This window comes from Cibotium barometz, chromosome 17 (genome assembly GCF_041138505.1).
Source record: "Cibotium barometz isolate CiBa-2024 chromosome 17, ASM4113850v1, whole genome shotgun sequence".
NCBI lineage: Eukaryota > Viridiplantae > Streptophyta > Polypodiopsida > Cyatheales > Cibotiaceae > Cibotium > Cibotium barometz.
Window position 1 is genome coordinate 28,498,866 of NC_141062.1, and position 23,611 is coordinate 28,522,476.

The window sequence follows — 23,611 nt, forward strand, 5'->3', positions numbered from 1 at the left end:
AAGGACAAATGCATGCTACCTTGGATCCTGACCAGCACCACACCTACCATGCATAGCACAACGCCTCTTGTATAGGTATAAAGTACCACAATTCTTTTTTTTTTTGCCTTGCTTTGTATGAGGTATGAAGCTTGTTTTTCTAATGCTGGTTGAATGCAATGGCCAGAAAGGGCAAGAAGCCTGCCCCCGAGCAAGAATTGACCCCTGAGAAGAAAAAGGGTAAGAAATACACACCTCTATTGTCCCAAAAAAGGTCATGTGGCTAGACTTGCAAGGGGATGACTCAGATGAGAAATCTGAGGCACTCATTCCAAGGATGATGAGCATGAACATGAGCGGCAGTCCCATGCCCAGCAAGGCAAAGAGCAGGTGGCCCCTTCGCATGGCGAGACCCAAGAGAGCAGGGGTCGGAGAGTTAAAAAAATGATGAGGAGGACCTCTAGGGATCTAGGGATCTAGTAAGTACACTTAATGTGTTAAAGCATTCATTAGATCATTTATTTATCAACGCTCATAACATGTATTTGGTGTTGTGTAAATGTAGACTACCGTCCCATTGTGGTGAACCCCCTGCACTTAGTTTTGAGCTCGAACATTGATCACCTCCGTCTCGTGCTTATGGGAAAGCAAAAACACAGGTACGATCTCTCAGGCGTGCGAGTGACTCTCTCCATTCATCATCATTATAGCGTTTGGACTCCCCTTACATACTTTGTTATTCCACGAATCTTGCAGTATTGCAATGATTCTAAAACGAGGTGGGGAAGCATGGACGCCTTCGATAGCCTTGGAGACATGCACTTGGTGCGGGTTGATTTTCCTACAGATACATGTCTCCACACAAGGGCACTTTAGAGGTTCCTTGGTGGAATGTTTTTTGGGAGATACTTGTGGAGGCGGCTTTTGTGCTTGCTGCTGCAGAGTTCCTACATGCCGATGGCACTATGGTGTGCACTGTACATGTGGGGCACCTAGGGATTGTTGTGTGTGGGAGGCAGGAACTTGAAACTTCACATTGCAAAGGACTTTGTTCTTGTGTGTCCCGCGATATCTCTATGTCATGTTGTCAGAAGATGGCCAAGAAGTGGTGAGTGCAGGATTCTTTGGTTTTTGTGAAAGTCAAGCTCAATGATTTCCCTCTCTAAAGTACTTACTAGTGTGTGCAAGTAGGTCTCTGCTTTTGGTTTTCTCTATCTTCATGCACCCCAGTGAGAGTAGGTCCGCTCGTCCAGAGTATGATAGGAGGCGAGGTAGCTGCAAATTATTGAGGTTTTGAGGTTGGTGATGATATCTTCTTCGAGCCGAAAGCACAGGAGGAAACCTCCCCATACCAATTGAATGCAAACGGGGATCCCATTTGATATACTGTTGAGCATAGCAATCCTTTCGCAAGGTAATCATGTGCACGATTCAAGTAGTGAAATCATTATATAATCAATGTCTTAGACATTGTCATCCATTTGTACATATGGTAATTGTGGGCTTCTACTATGGTAGGTGGTTACTCAGGATGTTTCACTGAGCAGCGAGGATGCAGTCTTAGATTTCTTTGCTAGTACTGGGTCCATGGCTAGAGCATGTAGGACACTGCAACAACATTGCATCAGCATGGAGAGCGACGAGGTGTCCCTTAGTTCATGTCTGTGGGACCACTTGCCATTGTGCACGATGATTTGGATAACCAATTTTTTAGGAGTGAGGTCAGTGAGATTGTTTGACGAGAACAACAAATGGATGTGGGGGCACCATATTCTCCAGTCCTCCCGGTATCCATGAGCCCAACACAGTCTAGTGCTTCGTGAAGGCCACCTAGTGTTCCAATGGAGCCCCAATATCGACATGTCTTGCCACATACATCCCCCGTAGCTTCATTTTCAATTCCCTCATGGGCACCATGGCCTAATTTTGCAAGGCCACTTTTTCCACCTACACTTGCACTTGCACCATTTGGTAGAGGTCCCTACCCCATATCACCTCCCTTCTTCAACTAGGGAGTCCGGCATCCGTACTAATGTATTTCAGTAGCTTGTAATGTCTGAAATATATTGGTTTTAGACATTATTTTGGTTCACTCATATTATGACAATGGCTTTGTTTTTTGCTTCTTTCATGATGGCATAGATTTTTGAGAGAGATGATGCAATTGGAGTGAGATCTCAACAACATGAGAGAGAGAGAGAGAGAGAGAGAGAGAGAGAGAGAGAGAGAGAGAGAGAGAGAGGGAGAGAGAGAGTGAAAGAGTGTATGATTGAGATAAACAATTATGATTAAAGTAGTTTTTCTTATGCTTAAAATAATAATTCTAGTGCTCGAAAAAGTAAATTTTTATTCCTTTTGATGTTATAAAAACAATAGAGATTCCCATGTTCTTCTAGACACATCCCACACCACTCTCCCCTTATATCTTCATATTGCAACAATAGAGTCCTTGTGAACTCTATGGTTATGGCTTCATCTAGTAATCCCTCTAATACTACTATGTTTGCAACCATCTTAAGTAAAGCTCTTTAATCTTTCATGCAACTCAAAGAAAAGGAACCTAGATAGGATGTCGTTTTGGAGGCATGGACAACAACGTCTGAAGTAAATGAGATCTACAAGAAGCTAAAAAATACCAAGCGATAGACCTTGTAGACAAGAACATTCTAGAGGTGAAAGTAGCTTCAACCATTGGGATATGGAGAGCTTTCGGCATCATTGAAGAGGAAAAGGAGGATCACACGATGGATGAAATGACTCAAGCTTTGAGATGTAGATAGCTTATATGATTGATAAACTACCCCTAAAGAGTAATTAGGCCAATTGCAAGTATGAATGGAGAATGGATCAAAAGACCAGCTAGCGTAGAAGCATTGTTTTCTGGTTGTAGACATCGAATTGCATCGATTCCTCCTGGCTATAGATTAGCCTAGGTTGAGTAAAAATCTCGTAAAATGGCTTGGCTAATGGTTGAGAGAACAAGCAATGCCAAGCACTTGAATTTTGGGCCACAAAGGGGAAGAATGGATAAGATAATGATTAGAGACTAATTAGTTGATTTATAAAGTGATGTGGGGATAGGGAAGGCTATGATACCAAGTTGAAAATCATGGGTATCATATGCATGATTATGGTGATTATTCCTAATCCTACATCAATGTGATGATTAAGGTAATCTACGGTGGATGATGCCTAAGCTTAAGCATGATGATTAACTACTAAACTAATTAGTTGATTTATAAAAAGATTTGTGATGTGGGGATAGGGAAGGCTCAGATACCAAGTTGAAAATCATGGATACCATGTGCATGATTATGGTGATTAGTCTTAATCCTACATTAATGTGATGATTAAGCTAATCTAAGGTGGATGATGCCTAAGCTTAAGCATGATGATTAACTACTCAACTAATTAAGCTTAGACTCAAGCATAATTAGGTTACAAGATTGAGACTTGTACTCATAAAGAGGCTTAAGAGATTGCTTCATATTTCATTACTTGAAATCACCCCCTTTTATATGAGAAGGTACACTCTTGGGCTTGTACATCGAGGTGGGATATTTCTCAACTCTTCTCTCTAGCTCACATGTTGCCTCAAATCTCAAGAGGGATGACAACAAGAGAGCCCATGAATTGACATAGCAAGTATTTACCAAGCATGCTATAAAGTTCTAGGAGCCTTTGCATCAAGCTAGAGAGTTTCTTCATGAGAGGAAGAGCATGTTCTTCTTATTATAGGTTTTGTAAGAAATAACTCGGATGCTTCAAAGAGGGAAGTGATTGTCAAGAGAGCCATGAGGTATGTTATGATTGGTGATCACCTTTACCACACAAAGGGACTGATGGTGTTATGTGAAGATTTTTATGTCATGAGATGAGATTCAAGATTTCTTAAAGGCTTTCCATGAGGAGGGATGTGGAGGCCATTATGGAGTTGACATCACAAAGAGGAAGAAGCTAGGCTTTCCAAAAAAGGGTGTTGATTCTAGCCTATGCTTCATATCTTAAGTTATGGAGTGTTAGAATAGTGGGGTATGGATGGACCTCTTCTAGGGACCAAAAAGAAGCACTATATTATCACTATGGTGGACTATCTAACCAGGTGGCTAGAATCAAGGCAACAAGTAGTGCTACAACAAAACATGTGTGTAAGTTCCTTTATGAGATGATTTGTTGTCATTTTGGAGTCCCTTTTTTAAGAGCTGGTTGATCAAGGATGTAAGATTCCTCCTCATATTGAATAATGATTAAGCCTTTACTTCAATCCCCTGTAATCTTTCCCTGTTTTGGAATACAAGAAAATATTATTTTTCCTTGTTTTTTCCTAGTGAGATAAAAATTTCTAGAGAGTGGTAATTCAATATATTGAGATATTTTTGGATATATAAATTCTACAAATATCAAAAATATGTTTCCTTGAAACAAAAAATCAAAATAAATTTTCCAAGGTGCAATTGGAATTAATTAAAAATGATTTAAAAGACCTTAGCCTAGGGGTCAAGATTTTCTGAAAATTTTGGATTATGGTCCAATTAAGGTTCCTATGGACCAATAAGATTAATCCAAATGTTGGGATGAAATAAATACAATGAATAAAAGAAAATACCCAAAAAAGTAAATGCCCACATAAGATGAAGAGTTGACTGAGTACAAGATTTATTAGTTAAAAACTATGAAGTATTACTAAAAAAATGAGATATTTTGGAGTAATCATTCATTTTTGACACCTTGGTAAGGAAAGGGGGAGCCTTCAAGGAGGCACCTAATTCACATGTGTGGAGGAGTCTTAAACTCAAAAATATTAAGATATTTTTATCTCTCATCTCTCCTGGATCAAACTAAATAAAAAAGGGAGCCAAACTGGTCCAAATCTTGTCCAAATTCAACCAAATTGAAGCTGGAAAATTCTAGAACTTAGTTGGACTCAGTTAGATCCTCATTCTTTTGTATTCTCATCTGTGAAACTAAACTATGCCGGTATTACTCTAAAATAAGCATATTTTTTATTATCCTCTACAAATTGGAGAGATTGGAGCTTCTCTCTCTCTTCAACCTTCTTTGGAGTCTTCATCAACATACTAAACCAATTGATTGGTTGGGGGCCTCTCCTTAGACTAAAGAATCAAACGAAATAAGAGGTAAAGTGTGACTTTATGGTCTTTTTATTAATCTCTAAATGTTTCTCACTTCTCAACCCCTCTCAAGCTTGAGAAATATTCAATTGAATGGTTCTTTAATGCAATTGAAGCTCTCTAATGAATTTTAGTGATTAAACACATAAAGTTTCCATTTATGCTTAAATTAAAATATTTTTTAAGCATATCTCTCTCTCCCCCAAAGAATGGTCATTCCTGTGACCTATTCTATATTCAAATGATGCTTCTCATGAAGCAATTCTCAAATCTAAAAGTAAATTCTATGCTTGTCAAATTAGAAGCCAAAGAAGTGGACTTTTAATGCTTTTGTGCTATTTAAATTATGAGAAACTTAGGGATCAAGTCCATAATTGGATATTGATCCAAATGATAGTTATTCTATCATATTGTATTACTAAAACTTTATGCTTTCAAAATTATTAAAAATTATCAGTTATAGCAGCGGAGCTATGGTAAAATTTTTAAAAAAAATAACACATAAATCATTTTCATACATAATATGAAAAGAGGACTTCCTACAATATTCTAGGATTAATCATCCTAGGTTAATTGAATAATTCTCTTCATAACCATGGAAAATTTATTTTTTATGTTTATACACAAATAGTTAATTGAGAAAAAGAGAAATTTCTAGTAATTTCATTTTGATGATTAAAGAGAAATTCCCATGACAATGGAAATCCATGTTTTCCAATGGAGAAAGAGAAAATTTGGAATACTAAGATAATGGATATTTTATTTAAATTTAAAGAAGAATTTTAGTTAAATTTATTTTTATGCATAAATAAATTTAAATGATGAAAGAGGAATTCCCAACATAATTGAAATTCAACCATTTAAATGAGAAAAGTGGAATTCTTAGTATAATGGAATTAATGGATATTTTTATTTAATTTTTAATAGAAAATTTAGTTAAATTTATTTGTATACATGAAAAAATTAAATGATAAAAGAGAAATTCCCATCATAATTGGAATTCAATCATTTAAATGGAAAAAGTGGAATTTTTATCATATTTGGATTAATAGACATTTTTATTCAATTTTAGTTAAATTTATTTTATGCATAGGAAAAATTTAAATGATAAAAGAGGAATTCCCAACATATTTGGAATTCAATCATTTAAATGGGAAAAGAGAACTCTTGGTATAATTAGAATATTGAATATTTTTATTTAATTTAAAGAGGAATTTTAAAGAGGAATTCCCATGATATTTAGATTACACTCATTAAATGAGAAAAAAGAGGTATTTCAAGTTTATTAAAAAAAAAAGATATTGGTATTTAGATAAAAGAAGATTTTTTATGATAGTTAAGAAAAGAAGGAATTGAATTAACTTTTAGTGTCGAAAGAAGAATTTCCACCATAATTCTACCTACGGAATTAAGGTTGAGAAATTAAATGGTAGAAAGAATACCTTTAAATATTTTATTTGGTTAAATCACTAAATTGGTATTTACCCAAGAATGGATGTGATAAGATGTAAATGGGATGCAATAGGATGTGAATAGATGTGATAAGATGTAAATGGTATGTAATAGGATGTGAATAGTGTTGGAATTAGGGTTGCAGGAATGCACACACAACTTCAAGAAGATGAGGAAGCTTGAGCACAACACAGTAGTGTATTATGAGTGCCAAAAATGAAAGATAACTAGCCCTAGAAGATAATGGGCGTATATACAATGCACGGGGGAAAAAACCTCCTAGTGAGGGAAAAAGTGCCCCGGCGGTCCTAAGTGTGTTCACACACATCACTACTATAATATGGTAACAAATCCCCCCTGGAGTGATGCGGTGAACAAGAGCTAGCACTCATGTATAGGGAAGTGTCTAGCTATGTGGACGAATCCACAAAAGGGAGTAAGCCCAAAGCTTTGCGAAAAGCTTCGAACTTCTCACGAGGCAGAGCCTTTGTGAAAAGGTCTGCAAGGTTATCCTGTGTTGGCACATAAGCCAAACTGATCTCTCCTGCAGAGAGTCTCTCCCTGACATAATGGTAGTGCACCTCAATGTGCTTCGTACGAGCATGGAACACTGGGTTCCGCGCAACTGCCAATGCGCTCTGACTGTCAGTGAAGATGGTGGTGGCAGATGGCTGCCCAACACCCAAATCAGCCATAAGGCGTCTGAGCCACACACACTCAACCGTAGCTGTGAAAGCTGCCCTGTACTCAGCTTCACAACTAGAAGTGGCCACAGTAGGCTGCTTCTTGCTCAACCATGATATGCATGAGCTTCCAAGCATGAAGCAAAAACCACTCGTGGACACGCGTGTGTCATAACAACCAGCCCAGTCAGAATCTGAAAAAACATGTAAATCTGGCGGCAATGATCCCCCCTTGGGATAAAACAACCCAAGATGCCGAGTACCACTCAAATAGCGAAAGATACGCTTCACTGCCTGCCAATGCTTAATGCCTGGGCTATGCATAAATCTGCTCACCTGTGAGACTGCAAACTGAATGTCTGGCCTCGTAATGCATACATAAATGAGGCAACCAACAGCTGTCTGATAGAGTGTGACATCAAAGTGATCTCCAGCATCATGAAGACTCAACTTCAAACCTGTCTCCATTGGAGTAGCAATAGGCTTGCAGTCTTCAAGGCCAAATCTCCGCAACAATGTTTCAATATACTTTGTCTGACACAAAGCAATACCTCCATCACACTGCTTAAATTGTATCCCCAAATAATGATGCAAATGCCCCAAATCTGACATCTCAAAAGAGGCATTCAAATCAGCCTTAAAATCAGCAATATGACTCTCATTTGGTCCTGTGAGCAGCATGTCATCGACATAGAGAGCAATGATTAGATGTACACCATCCACACGTTTAACATACAAAGTGCTTTCTGTTGGACTATTCTGAAACCCATGTGCAGTCAAATATGCATGTATTTTTTCATACCAAGCTCGTGGAGCTTGCTTTAAACCATATAAAGCCTTTTTTAACCTGCACACTTTGTTTTCCTGCCCTCTTTGAACAAAACCACGAGGCTGCGATACATACACCTCCTCATGCAAATCTCCATTTAAGAACGCAGTCTTTATGTCCAGCTGATGTACATTCCAACCATTATGAGCTGCTAATGCACAGATGCTACGAACAGTGGTCATACGACATGTGGGAGCAAAAGTCTCATCAAAATCAATGCCCTTCTCTTGAGCATAACCTTTTGCAACAAGCCTAGCCTTATGGCGATCCACTGTGCCATCAGGCTTACGCTTCAATTTGTATACCCACTTAGTGCCAATGGCCTTCTTGTTGCCAGGGGGCAAGTCACATAAAGACCATGTACTATTCTTCATAATAGCATCGTATTCTGCTTGCATAGCAGCCATCCAATTTTCTGAACTTTGTGCCTCATCAAATGAAACAGGCTCACTTTCATCGCACATACTAGAAACAGCCAATGCATAACAATCTGACGCATAAGAGGCACCATGAGAGCCAGAACGAGTGCGACTAGACAAAGGGGCATCCAACTGGCTGTCACGCAAAGTCTGCACCAGCCATCTAGGCATGTTCCTAGAGCCCTCAATCTCTTGTCTCTCATCCTCAAGTGCATCATGCACATCTGCATCAGATATAGGCTGATCTGTGCCATCATTTAAAACTTGCATAGGCTGAAAAACTGCCTCATGAGGTATTGCACTTGACTGTGCACCACTGAAAAGAGGCAACAATGTATCATAGACATCACGTGAGCTGATATCTGTCTCCTTAGTACATGAAACCAAGGGCTGAACTGCATCTTCCACAAATACAACATCACGGCTAACCAAAATGCGCTTTGTCTGTGGATGATACAAACGATAGCCTTTGCTCTCAGCACTATATCCAACAAAAATACATTTGACAGCTTTGTCATCCAATTTTCTGCGATGTTGCACAGGCACTAATGCATATGCCAGGCAACCAAAAACACGTAAATGGCCAACAGATGGCTTGCGGCTATGCCAAGCCTCATATGGAGTGACAACCTGTAATGCTTTGGTGGGACACCTGTTTAGTACATAAGTGGCACACATGACAGCCTCAAGCCAAAAACCATGTGGTAGACTTTGACTCTTAACCATACATCTTGCCATTTCCATGAGAGACCTGTTTTTTCTCTCAGCCACACCATTTTGCTGTGGTGTATACGGCACTGTACATTGGTGTTTTATCCAACGCTCAGCCAGAAATGCATTAAATTCTGAAGACATATACTCCCCCCCTCGATCTAAACGGAGGGTGCCCATCTTACTTTCTGACACATTTTCAGCCATAACCAAAAACTGTTTGAAGCACAAAAACACTTCGGACTTTGCCTTCAAAGGATATACCCATGCATGCCTGGTAAAATCATCAATGAAAGTCACGAAGTAAAGGTAGTTTCCAAATGATGGAGTTTGCATGGGACCACAAACATCACTGTGAACAAGCTGCAATCTGCGTTCAGCTCTCACTGATCCATCTTTGGGAAAGGAAGCACGCTGCATTTTACCCAATATGCAGCCCTCACAAACATGCTTGACAGGTGCCTCAAGCTTAGGCAAAGAAGACACCATTTCAGATTTCTGCAGGCGCAGCAAACTTGCAAAATTCAGATGACCAAAACGTGCATGCCACAGTTTTGCATTTGAAATAGCCTGCGTATCCATAATAGCACATGCTGAATCCTCTACACATTTGCCATCCATATTGAGCTTATACAGCCCTCGACATAGTGAACCAGATGCTACAATGATGTCACCACAAGAGAGATCATGAACAGTACATCTGTCATCCACAAATTTTACAACCAAACCTGTTTTGGCAAATGCGGAGACTGACAGCAGATTCTTTTTGATCCCTGGCACATACAATGCATCAAAAAGTGTAAAGGTGTTGCAATTTGCAACATTCAGCACAATCTGTCCAACTCCTTTAACGGGATAAGAGGAGTTATTGGCACAAGTGACAGTATTCCCTGTGGGAGCAGACTCAAGGAAAGTGAATAAACTGCGCTGCGAGGTGATATGCTTAGTGGCACCACTGTCAAAGTACCATACATCTGAATCTACTGCAGACATACATGTGTCATGCAAAGATGGGTCATAACTGCACTGCGCATTGAATGCCCATTCTATATCTTGAACAACATTAGCAGATTCATTGTTAGAAGGAGAGGCATCTGCAACAACAGCCATACCAGCCTCTTTCTTCTTAGCCTCTTTCGCAGCCAGCTTAGGACACGCTTTGATGACATGATCATTTCCCTTACAGTACTTGCAAAATGTCTTCTGTTTGTCACCCTTCTTCTCATCTTTGTCTTCCTTCTTTGGTTGCGCAGCATTTGCAGATTTCTGCTTACTAGAAGAAAAGCCAGCTTTACCTTTCCCGCTTCTCTGACTAGCAACGAAAGCTTGATCTGCGACACGCATAATATTCCTGTTTTGCCTTGACTGGTCTTCTTGCAGCAAAACAGAAACTAACTCCTCAAATGATAAGGCATTGGGATTGCCTTTCATCATCAAGCGAAGAGTGGAAGCAAAACCCTGATAAGAATCTGGTAGACCATTCAAAACAGTCTGCACAAGTGAACTGTCTGACAGGATTTCATCTGCAGAAATGAGCTGCTCTTTGAAATCCTTGATCTTTGTCAAAAAGCTATCCATAGAATCACCTTCGTTCATATGCTCACTCTCCAACTGTTTTCGGAGGTAAGCAACACGAGCCTCATTTCTTGCCTGATACAATGTGGCAAGTACATCCCAAGCATCCTTAGAAGTCCTGCAGGAGCGAATATGTGGGATAATGGTACGTTTGACAGACAGCGCAATCAAGGCATGAGCCTGCGCATCTCTACCATCCCAACGAATCTGCTCTGCTGAAAGTGGTGGTTCTCGAACAGCTGCTACAGCACTTGTGCCTGCACCATCATCAACAGTACCTGTTTCTGATGTGTTTGCAGCATTCCCAGCCACAATAGGACGTGCATCAATACCCTGCACAATGTTCCATAACCCCTTTGCTACCAATACATGTCGCATCATATATGCCCACAATGGATAGTTGGTGCCATCCAACTTATCCTCAGCAGCCAACATGCGGAATACATCATTGTTGTCAGCCATGGCCAATGACTGTACTACTAGATGTAAATGCTGTCTGTAAGAGGTAAACCTGTATAAAATCGACCTGTGCTATGTAGCACAGCCCAAAACAGACGAATGGGCACCTGTCCTGCAGATTTTAATCTTGACAGAAAATCTGCACAGTAGGACGATTTTGCCTGCGCAGTACTTGGAATGCAAAAACGGAGGGCGAAATGACTTCAGATCAAAATTCTGAAACGGCATATACTAACCTGCAGACGCTCGTGAAACCTCGTCGCAATCGGAGGAGATGAAGCGGCAGGTGCCGGTGATGCTGCCCGGGAGGAGGAAGCCTGCTCTGATACCAATTGTTGGAATTAGGGTTGCAGGAATGCACACACAACTTCAAGAAGATGAGGAAGCTTGAGCACAACACAGTAGTGTATTATGAGTGCCAAAAATGAAAGATAACTAGCCCTAGAAGATAATGGGCGTATATACAATGCACGGGGGAAAAAACCTCCTAGTGAGGGAAAAAGTGCCCCGGCGGTCCTAAGTGTGTTCACACACATCACTACTATAATATGGTAACAAATAGATGTGATAAGATGTAAATGGGATGCGATAGGATGTGAATAGATATGATAAGATGTAAATGGGATGTGATAGGATGTGATAAGATGTAAATGGGATGCGATAGGATGTGATTGGATGTGATAAGATGTGAATGGGATGTGATAGGATGTGGTGTGATGAAAATGAATGTGAATGATATGTGATGTGAAATGGATGAGATGTGATGTCATGTGAATCGGGATGATGTGAATGGATGAGATGTGATGTCATGTGAATCGGGATGATGTGAATGAATGATATGGGATGTGAATGGATGAGATGTGATGTCATGTGAATGAATGATATGGGATGTGAATGGATGAGATGTGAATCGGGATGTGAATGAAGGCGATGTGATGTGAAATGGATGTGATGTAAATTGGGATAGATGTGAATGGATGATATGTGATGTGAATGAATGTGATGTGATGTGATGTGAATTGGGATAGATGTGGATGAATGAGATGTGATGTGAATTGGGATAGATGTGAATGGATGAGATGTGATGGGATGTGAATCGGGATAAATGTGAATGAATGGGATGTAAGGTGAAATGGATGTGATGTGATGTGGATCGGGGTAAATATGAATTGATGTGAATCGGGATAGATGTGAATGAATGAGATGCGATGTGAATGGATGAGATGTGATGGGATGTGAATCGGGATAGATGTGAAAATGAATGGGATGTGAGGTGAAATGGATGTGATGTGATGTGGATCAGGGTAGATATGTGTGAATGAATGTGATGTGATGAGATGAGGATATGGGTAGATGCGAGTGGGTGAGATGTGATGAGCATAAATGTGGAAAGATATGATGAGATGGAAAATGATGTGATTGGATGAGAATGGATGAAGGACGATGGGAATACATATGATTGGACTTGGATTAAGTAATGTGGATTGATGTGGAACGATGTGGAAAGACGAGAGTTCGTTATAGAAACTTTATTTATGACCTATTTTTAAATGATTGTTTTATGTCAAGAATGCGAGGGAAGCATTTTGACCGTCTTGTGAATGAGGTCGTGTTGGAGACCTAAGTGATAAAGCAACAGCTCATGGAGAGTCAACGGAGAACGTCTTTCGTAGCATGGTCAAGGTCTTGTGACCAGCCTCGACTCGATATAAATGGTGAGCTTCCAGTGTACGGTGGATAAGGGACAAGGAAACAACCTATGAGTGAAGCACTAGGTGACCTGCGAAGGATCCTAGAGGGTGCTGACCATACGGTGCTCGGGCTTTGGGTCGCCGAAGATACCCACGCATTCGTCGAGGATTATATTGGAACAAGGAGTAAGAGTTGTTTTCTGAATTCGGGCATGGATCTGGTTGATTGACCTTGCTGATCCTCGACGAATGAGTCCATGGCTCTTTTATATGGATCTGTTGGTTGATCTTGCTGATCTTCAACGGAGAGTCCATCTAGATTTTTATAAGTAAATATATTTCTGGGTAATATGAGCTAGGAACTATTGAAAAGGCCCCTGAGTGGACAGGTGGTGAGCGTTTTGGTTGCCAATGATGCCATAGGTACACCGATAAAGGAATGATCGAAAACTAGAAATCAACTGGATATTTTGGAGGATTATGATCAGTGATAATATGATTTCATTAAAAGATTGTTTTAAAGTTAGCTAAATCTGTGAAACAAGAAATTTCATATTGGGTGTATAAGTGGTGTGACTATCTTGGCGTTTGCATGAAGCGCCGGCTCTACGGGGCCTGGGAACTCTTTTCCCTAGTACTCCGGACAAAACCTAATCAAATTCCTAAATGGATCCCATCACTACAGTGGGGGGTTGGCTAACCTATGGGACTGGATGGGGTTAGGCTGGACTGATGGATCCCTAAAATGAGATGCAAATCTGTTATGGTACGATAGATGAAGTAAATCCTGGAAAGTCTTTGTTCTATGGAAAAGAATCAACGGCTATGCCTCTCGATGAGGAAAAAAGTGTTTGTCTCTATGATCCAAGTGCAAGTCTTTCCCTTGATCTGACCATGTGACTTACGGGTTCAGTCGGATCAGTTTGGTTAGTGATAACCTTGACTACGTTAGAGTAATAATATCCTGGAGGAATCGCCCGTGCTTTTCGGGTAGGGGAAGTTTTTTTCGAGTTAGGTTTTGGAAGAACCAAGGGATTAGTCTCTTGTCCGAACATCCATGGGCGAGGCCCTGAGTGTGAGGCTCTGCCCTGCGCAAGAAGTGCTACTTCCATTGCTAGCACCCCCGAATTCGTTGCCCAGAAGGGACAAGGATCTTTCAAAGGAAGAGAGTTTAGGGCTGATGTGATGAAGGATCTTGCTAAGATGCTAAAAAGCATAAAGCACAGGTTTACTACTCATTATCATCCCCCAGTGCAATGAGCTTGTGGAGAGTTTTAATGGTGTATTGCAGAAGAAGTTATTCAAGCTCGTGGTGGAAGAACATCCAAGGGATTGGGATATGTATTTGGATAGGGATTTATGGGCATACATGGTGTCTAAAAAGAATGCTACATGATTCAATCCCTATCATCTCGTCTATCATCATCTCGTCTATCATGATGATTGTGTGTTTCCTATTAATATCATGCACCCTTCGCTTGATTTTATCTTGTAGCGTGATTTAGCACAGGGAGAACAAGAGACATGGATATGGAAAAACTTAAAGGAGCAAAAGGAAAATTGAACAATGGCAGGGACAAGTAGATGCATAAGTAATTGTGGTTATGATGTAGTTTTTTTGGAAACCTTTTTTCCTTTAGGATGTGTCTAGGAGCTAGAACAATTGTGTTAGACATCATGAGCTGTTGTTGGCCAAGATAGTCGACGTAGTTTGAAGTCAATCTAAACAACCAGGGCATGTGGGTAGTCCATACACCTACTAAAAAGGGAAGCTATTCGTAAAGATATGATGATATCGAGAAGAAGAAATGTGCGACAAAAAAGGAGAAAGAGAATGGGGAGATCGAAGGCATCGGGTGGCAGATTCATTTCAGGAAGGAAGGTAGAAAAAGTCTTCTTTTTTATTTAATAAAAAGAGGTTTGATGGGGATCGGCATGGACCCAGAGGGAAGGGGAAGAAGAATGAAGAGCTTAGAGTAGAGTGTGAGAAGGTGTGCAATGGGCCATAGTAAAGTGTGAGAAGGTGTGCAATGGGCCATAGTAAAGAGAGTGAGTGTGAGTCAGTAGGCTGGGGGTTACACTAGAGGCAAGCCCAATATCTCTGACTAAATCTCTGTTAGAACTTGGTGCTATCCAGGACATGCTTAACTGCAATTTGTGTTTGAAGAAGAAGAAGAGAGAGAGAGAGAGAGAGTGAGTGAAAGAGAGAGAGAAATCTACAGAAGATGGCTATAGAATCCAACAAAAAGATTTGAAGCTGTGGACACAAAGATGAAGACTTGGAGAGCTGGTGCAAGGAGCTACCTGTATAGGTTCCCTTTGTTTTTATGTTTTTCTTTCTTGTTTGATCCCAGAGTCTCAAGTCTATTAAGATTGGTTTATTTTTGCAAATATGAAGAAAACAGAGTGCTTGGGTTTGAACCTATTTGTGAGTGTATCCACATCATGTTTGCATGTTTCTCAATGTGGAGAAGAAGGAGGAGGGAGAGCTCTTATTGGCCCTGAACACCACCAATGCGTAAGTCCCTATTTTTGTTTAATGTTTTATGAATGCATTTGTAAAAGGGATCTTATTTGTACTTATTGTGTGTTCTATTACTATCACATGAGCACACGTGAACCCAAATTTAGGGCATGAAATATACATGTTTCAAAATTTGGCATCGTGGGACAAGGAGAGTATCCTTGATATATTAACTTCCAAACAGAGGAGGTGGGCAAAGATTGAGATACATATGGAGACACACCAATAGCATGACATTCGACCTTGGTACAATACTCAATGCATCCTTATAGTAGTGAAATTGGTTTGGAAGGTAATTGTTTCTCACCCTTGGTTTTCATATTGCTTTGCAAAGTGTGGCTTGGAATGCTTAGTGTGCTTGTATGCATCCACAAGATGAATTTAATGCCTTCCTTCTCAAAGAGGAAGAGCATCTTAAATCATTAAGACTTAATGCAAGAGATTTGGGATGAAATTAGAAGAATCCACCAAGAAGGAGGAAGAGCGTCTTAACATAAATACTTTGGTATCACAAATCCAATACATGGAGAGGATTTCTTCAAGGCCCTCTACGACCTTAAGTGGGAGGACAAGTCAATGGTATGCATGACTCGTTGACAAGCTCTATTGCCTTTGTACATCCAAGGACCAAGAGGTACTATCACCTTTAGGTTATTTTTGTGTTTTTGAGATTGTGTTGTGGTCTTAAGAATGAACATGGGGTGCATTGAATGTATAGTTCAAGTAGAATGGTGTGTATGGTTCTTGTATACATTATATAGTTTGATAAGGGCTTATACATTGTATGCTATAATAGTCCCGCATGCAAGTTCATAGCCACCAGAAGTGCCACAAAGTGTAATGCAATAATCCATGTGATGGCTTGGCCTTGCAGCCCATACATTATGCCACATGCAAGCATTTAGCCATAAGTGGCATGGATTGCATTGCAATACTCCTAGATGGATTCGTTATGGTGCCTTTTACATGTATGGCCCTTCAATGCTTTGGAAGTTTCTAAAATTCATTTGATTATGTGCATAACCACATTTTGTTTTGTGTGTACTTATCCTTGACTATTGTTTGTGTCACAAGAGTTTGATAGGAAGAGGGAAATATTGTTGCCATGAGTCTATCCAAGGCAAAAGATCCAAATGCAGCACATTTTTCCGATTACAAAAAGTTTAGGAGATACATGAGGAGAGAGGCATAAAGGGCTCACATGAATGGTGAGGCATGTCTTATCATTCGTGTGCTAGAGGTAGATGCGCCCACACTACCCAAAGATTTTGAAGACTTCTTTAAAGTGCAAATGAAGACATCATGTGTTACAGGCATATTGTCACCTTCTAGGTGAAATTAAAAGTGTTACGGATGCTGAGAAGATGCCCGGGCTAGTGCACTCAAGCAGGTGGCTAGTTTATAGGTACATGCCATTCTTTTAATTTCTTTGAAATTGAATATTGATAGATATCTTTGTGAATGTATGACTAACAAACAAATATGGCATATCTAAACTTTTGTAGATGGCTTTGTGAATGCATGGCTAATAAACCAATTTGGTTATGCCTCCTATCTCACGAGAGAGTGGATGGATCTTGGGGATGAGAACACAATGTTATCTCCCACTATACAAGAGAGGGGAATCACTCAATATGGGAGTGTTTGGAGTGTCCATGGTGGATAGAGTATCTCATAGGAGTGATTCCTAAAAAATAAAAATGACTTACATGCAAGTGAGTATTATTTAGCAAATATGTCTTTTGGATATGTATATCATTATGACTGTGTAAAATTATATGTTTTGTGTCATTTACATCCATTTGTAAGGTTTTCTTGAGGAATTTTGTCCTACGGATGGAAGGGAGAAATCCCCAATGCCAAATAAGAGCAATGCAAAGGAGAGGGGGAGTGCAAGGAAGGGGAAGGAGAAGAAAAGTCAAAGAGGAGATGAAAATCCCACATTCACAACTCTCTCCTCTAAATAGGTGGATGGTACTAAAGAGGAGACAATGACAAAGAACAAGAGAGGAGGGATGTCGTCCAAGGGAGAGGCACATGATAGTGACCCAATGCCATTAATGAGTGCGAAAAACCCAGGGAGGAGCAAGTTGTTTTCCTTTGTAGCAGAGTCATCCATGGATATAGTGCCATGAGAGGTGACCATCTACACAGCAAAGAGGTATAGTTCTAATATCTTCACTTGAATATATTTTTGAAACATAAGGACTTGCATGTAGTCAATATTATACTTATTTACTTATGACCCAATTTAGGTTTTCAATATATCACTACAATTGATGCATTTCTCGTGGATGTGGGGGCCATTGATGAGTTTGCTCGCACAAAAGGTTTGCATACATGTATTTGAGCTTTGTGTTCTATTTTAAATGGTTATTTTTTGTGATGATTTATAGTAAATTACTATGTGCATTATTAAAGAATTCATGGAATCTCACAAGAATGACATGTATACCTATCATGGTGCATGATCTACGAGGGTTGCTCAACTTTTCTTTGTCAATTTTCCCTCCTTGCTACTAGTTTCTAGATATCTCGGGCCAATGACAGAGGGTAAGTCATGTGACTGCACAAGAAAGCATAATATTCTCTTATATGATTTCTATTTATTTGTGGATAAAATATTTACTTTTTTCTCTCTCTTTTGCACCACAAAAAATACTTAGAGGGCCTTCTCTACATGGCTCGTGAAGGGAGTTGTGGACTTGGCCCAAGAGTTTCTTTTGTAGACCAAGGTTTCTAGTTACTTTGTGCCCTGCCCAAAATTTTGGGAAGGTTTTGAGGTGTGTGTATTCTATGTGGTGCACTCCTTTATGGAGAGAAATAGTAGTGAACCTTTGTGGTACCAACACTCTTATCATATGTCTATTCTTTGTGCAAGTTTTGTTTCACTCTCATGTAGCATCTTGTGCTAGAGACAAGCCATCTATGCTTGTCTCATAAGCTATTACTTAAGAGTGATCAATTCTTGGTTTACATTATTGTTTATTAGGATTTATGATTCATTGCTAAACCAAGTAGATTTAAGATTGGGTTAAGCTCTTGGTTGATGTGTAAAGCTTCGTAATCTTTCCACATCTAAGGCTACCTGTGATACCACTACCAAGATGATTGGTAAAGTGTCTTGTGGAGAATGTGTGCTATCATTTTGGTATACATTTGGAGATTCTTACTAATAATGAACCATGTTTTTGAGGTGAGATTTTAGGAGAGTTGATGACAAAACTTTCTACCAAACATTGATGCTTGTCTCCTACTATCCACAATGCAATGGGTTGGTTGAGAAGACCAATGGGATCTTGTGTGGAATTATTTCTAATATTGTTAAGGTTAAGCCTCATCATTGTTGGGACAAAGCTCATCTTTATGCTTTGTGGGCTCATCAAACACAACACACTGAGGTAGCCTTGGATTTTACTCATGTCCCCCTTGTCTATATTATGGATTCTATTTTCCTATTGAGCTAAGGTTCCTATCTTGCAAATAACTCTTGCTCATGGATGGGGAGATCATGATCAAGCATTGACATAACAACTTGGGCAACTACCACATTCAAAGAGGTTGCTTGATGATAAATTCAAGAAGAAAGAGGTTTATTGAGCAAGGTGATTTGCTCTTGAGGTATGACAATAACCATAAGGAAGAAGTTTATTATTTATTAGGAAGGACCATTTATAATATACAAGACTTTTTTGAACGGTTTTAAGATTCTCAAAGTTTTGGATGTTACTCTTCATTCAAGTCGCATCAATGTATATGAGTGGAAGATCTATCATCATCAATGTATATGAGTGGAAGATCTATCATCATCGACATGAAAGCATTGTGGAAGACACTCTTGTAGATTAGTTTAAAAAAAATGTGAGGGATCTTTTATTCGAGACAAATCACCTCAACATGTCCTTGAAAGCATGATTGGTGGAAGAGATAGAGAGAAAGGAAGAAGAGAGTCTCGCTTGATCAAAACTGGAAACCCCAAAGACTCTTTCTTCAATTATCAGAGGGGGACAAGCCTTATTTATACAAAACCTTGGCTTTTAAAAATCCAAAAAGAAAACTCTTTAAATATGACCCTATATTAACGTACACACCTCTAAATATGACATAATCCAAATAAATACTTATCCTAAGACAATGACCTTATAGTAAATGATCCAATTATTCTATATGATGAGATTCAAATAAATACTTATCCTAAGCCAATGACCTTATAATTAAATGATCCAAATATTCTATATGATGAGATTCAACCAATCCAAGGTCCCTAGTGGCAATGAGATTCAACCGATCCAAGGTCCCTAGTGGCAATGATTTATTGTGTTATCATGATCCTAACATCAATTTAGTGCAAATTCCGGTGACCAAAATCCCATTATCATTTTCTTTGAAGCTTAGAAGAAAGTAAGCAATAGAAGAAAGAAAGCTATCCACAAGCAAGAAATCTCTCCATGGGTAAGCCACAAACGCATTGTATTTTCTTATGAAGGACCCTCGAGTGCTACTATAGGAAAATTTATACTTGTTTTAGGCTCTATACATAGTCTTATACATGGACTCTATGCATAAAGTCTAGGTAAGAGTGTGTATAAGAGATCATAAGTCTATGTAGCATATGCTATATGCATAGATACGACTATGCATAAAAGAGCATAATTCTATGCATATAAGGCTATGCATATTCTCTATGCATATAGTTTATACATAGCCTTATGCATAAGAGCCTATGAAGAGCCTTACATATAAGAGTTTATGCATGATGCTAACCAAACTTAGAAATGTTTTGACCTCTATTACTAGTCCTAAGTAACTATGTATAGTCTTATGTGTAGTCTTATGCTCTCTTATGCATAGTCTTATCTATGCATATGCTCTATGCATATAGTTTATAAATAGACTTATGCATGAGAGCCTATGAATAGCCTTACATATAAGAGTTTATGCATGTTGACCAAACTTAGAAATGTTTGACCTCTATCACTAGTCCTAAGTAACTATGTACACTAATTCTATAGACTTTCCCTATTTGACATTAAGATTAAGGCTTCTTTATATGTTCCAGCATTGCCTTATAAAATTTAAGTGCCCATTCACGTAGGTAAGATGGCAAAGCACCTTACAGTATGTCAAGCGGGCAAAACCATGTTAACCTACAGAGTGGTTACCCCCTTCCTAATGGTTAGACCGCATCCTTGCATCACCCAAGTTAGTGGTGAAGCTATTGGTCAGACGCAGATGGTGTGTTGGTGTAATATACTCCTTGGAGTTGGTGACTAAGCTTAGGTGGTTAGTTCAAAACCAATATAAAACCAAATATAAGGCAAAGTGCTGGTGGACAACGGTAGGTGACCTACATGGCAGCCAACTTGTCAAGGCGGTATGGAACATGATAGGTAATGTAGAGGTGCTTCATGTCACGCCTCTATTGGTTATGGAAGTGGAGTGGACCCTTCAACATGACGTATCTAGGAGAAGTGGTCCGCATGTTAAAATACACACCAAAATATCTTATATGTGATCTTGATGGGGACATTGGGCATATGGTTCTATGGTTTAAACCCTTATCTAGCATAAGTTTTGGGCATGTCCACACTTCTAAGATAGCCATAGGTTGATGTGAAGGGAGATTTATGTTGCACTCTATTTTAGGCATGCTCTTTTTTATCTACTTTTAGATTAGGTGGATGTGATTAACTCTTAATCACTTTCTTAATAATTTTGTACCAAGCCTATTGTTGTAGGCTAACATCTAATGCATATTTACAATTCTTCCTCCACCCTCTACATTGCTATTATGCTAAGCTCTTGCTTAATCTTATGTGATTAAATTCACATCTTTATTTTCCAATGATTAATCCTTGTGATTAGCAACTTGCTTAAGCCACCATGGATTCTAACATGGTATAAAACCCTTGCTCTTCAATGCTAAACTTATGGCTAATCATCTCTCATCATGTTTCAAAGATTTGATCAGTGTTAAAGAAAAAAGGCCCTAATCTCAACCTTTGTGGGTTTAATCCTTCTTCACCCCTATCAATGGTGAACACACAGTCTCACACCACAAGCTACCATCAGCCCAAATAGCACTAGTGTAAAAACACAAGAGTAGAAGTGACCCTCTACATTTTTCAATAACCTAGCGCATCTATGCAGTGAAATTACCCTAATTTCATTGCATAGAAGTGACCCTCTACATTTTTCAATAACCTAGCGCATCTATGCAGTGAAATTACCCTAATTTCATTGACACCCAAGGGTTTTAGATGATGGCAAAACACGATGGCGGGTTCAATTTTCTAATTAGATTCTGATAGCAGGTAGAGTGAACTTTCAAACTAGATACTCCATATATATACTTAATAAAAACATTGATTAAGGATTGTTTGTTTTGGTTAATGATATGATTAAAGCCTTCAAACTCATCTAGATACCTTGCTATAACTATCTTGAAGCACTTTGGATGAATGTTTGAGGAGGGCCTTCAATTGTGTGTGCTTGAAGTGGGCTCAAATTTTTAACCCCCAAAACAATGATTTAAATTTGTTATGTGTTGATTAAGGTTACCTTAAGCCTTTATTATTGAGCCAATAAAAAGGTTTTAAAGTCATAAAATTCCAAGCACATCAAGTCAAGAAGGATAATCAAAAAAATAAAGAAGTCCAAGGTGAAAATCAACCATACTATTATGTCATGGAAAGAGTTTAGGATTTTCAAAATTTTTTACAAAACAATAGCACTTGTATGGCAAGATGAGGCTTTTTAGCATATGTTAATTATCTTTGTAAGGGTTTTAGACACTACACTTATACTAATTTTCCAAGTGGTAAGACATTACACTTAGACTGATTTTCTAAGTGGTAAGACCTACCCATCATCTATAACATATTCATCAAGACTAAGAGGGTTGAGGGAAATGGTTTCCACACATGGCAAACTAAAATCAAGTTTATACTAATGAGGAAGTCACAAATGGAAAAGAGATAATGCCTACCACAAGGGAAGATAAGGGCATTTGGGTAAGCAAGGATAAAAGGCATTGTGGTAATCATTTCCTTAGGCCTTAGTGACACATATATCCCATCACATAGATGGAAAAGATACTTCCCTAAATGCTTGGAATACTCTTGATACATGTTTGGAGCTCAATATAAACTCAAATATTGGCCTACTCATAAAGATTTTTGAACTTAAGATGAATTGAGATGAGTCTCTTTCCAACTCATCTCAACTACATGAATAGTATCCTAACTTAGCTTGTAGAGGTATCAAGAAATACATTGAAGAGGATGTCATTATAGAAGTTCTTTTGAAGAGTATCCCTTAGGAAGAGTATAGCAACATTTTTTTTTCTTTTACCACCTTGCCATCACCTATACTCATGGATGTTGAAGCATATTTATTACTAGAAGAGCTCAACCAAGGAAAAAATTAGGGGCTATATTTAGCCCAAGGGCTATTTTTAGAGGGGTCTTTGATATTGTAGAGCTATTTCATTAGAATGTTTTAGCAAAATCACCCAAAATTTTCTAGCTTTTAGTGGATTGTAGAGATAAATTCACAAAAGTACACTACATACTACCATATAAGATAAAATCTTTCAAAGATTTGCCCAAGTTTCTAAAGTTTTAGGTATATATATAAAAACATTCGCCAACCCATCTATACTTACACTATTTGACTAGTGTCTTCTTTTTTTACCCTGAGCTCAACAAAGTCAAGCAAAGACAAGGAAACATAAAAGGGGCTTTTTCAACAAAGGAGGCTTTGAGAAGTTAGGTTTGAAACTCCCTTGAAAGGTTCATATCAAAAAAGGATTGTTTTAAGAAGTCTTGTAACTTCTATGGAAAACTAGGTCATCAAGAAAAGTATTGTTTCTTAAGAAACAAAGCATAAAAGGCACTTCATTCTTATAGCAGGTGAAGATAACTCAAGTGGAGAAGAAGCATAGGAGAAAGAATGAGAGACCTCAGCAGTAGAGAGGTCAATGTTTTTCAAGACGATTATGCTTCTAGACTAGCTAGATCTTAGCCCTACCTATTGATCACTCCTCTATCCTAAGTGAATTGTAATTATAACTAGAATTCTAGCATGTGCCATTATAATTAGCATTGTAAACAAGGTCACCACTCTATCCTAAGTGAATTATAGTCATAACTAGAA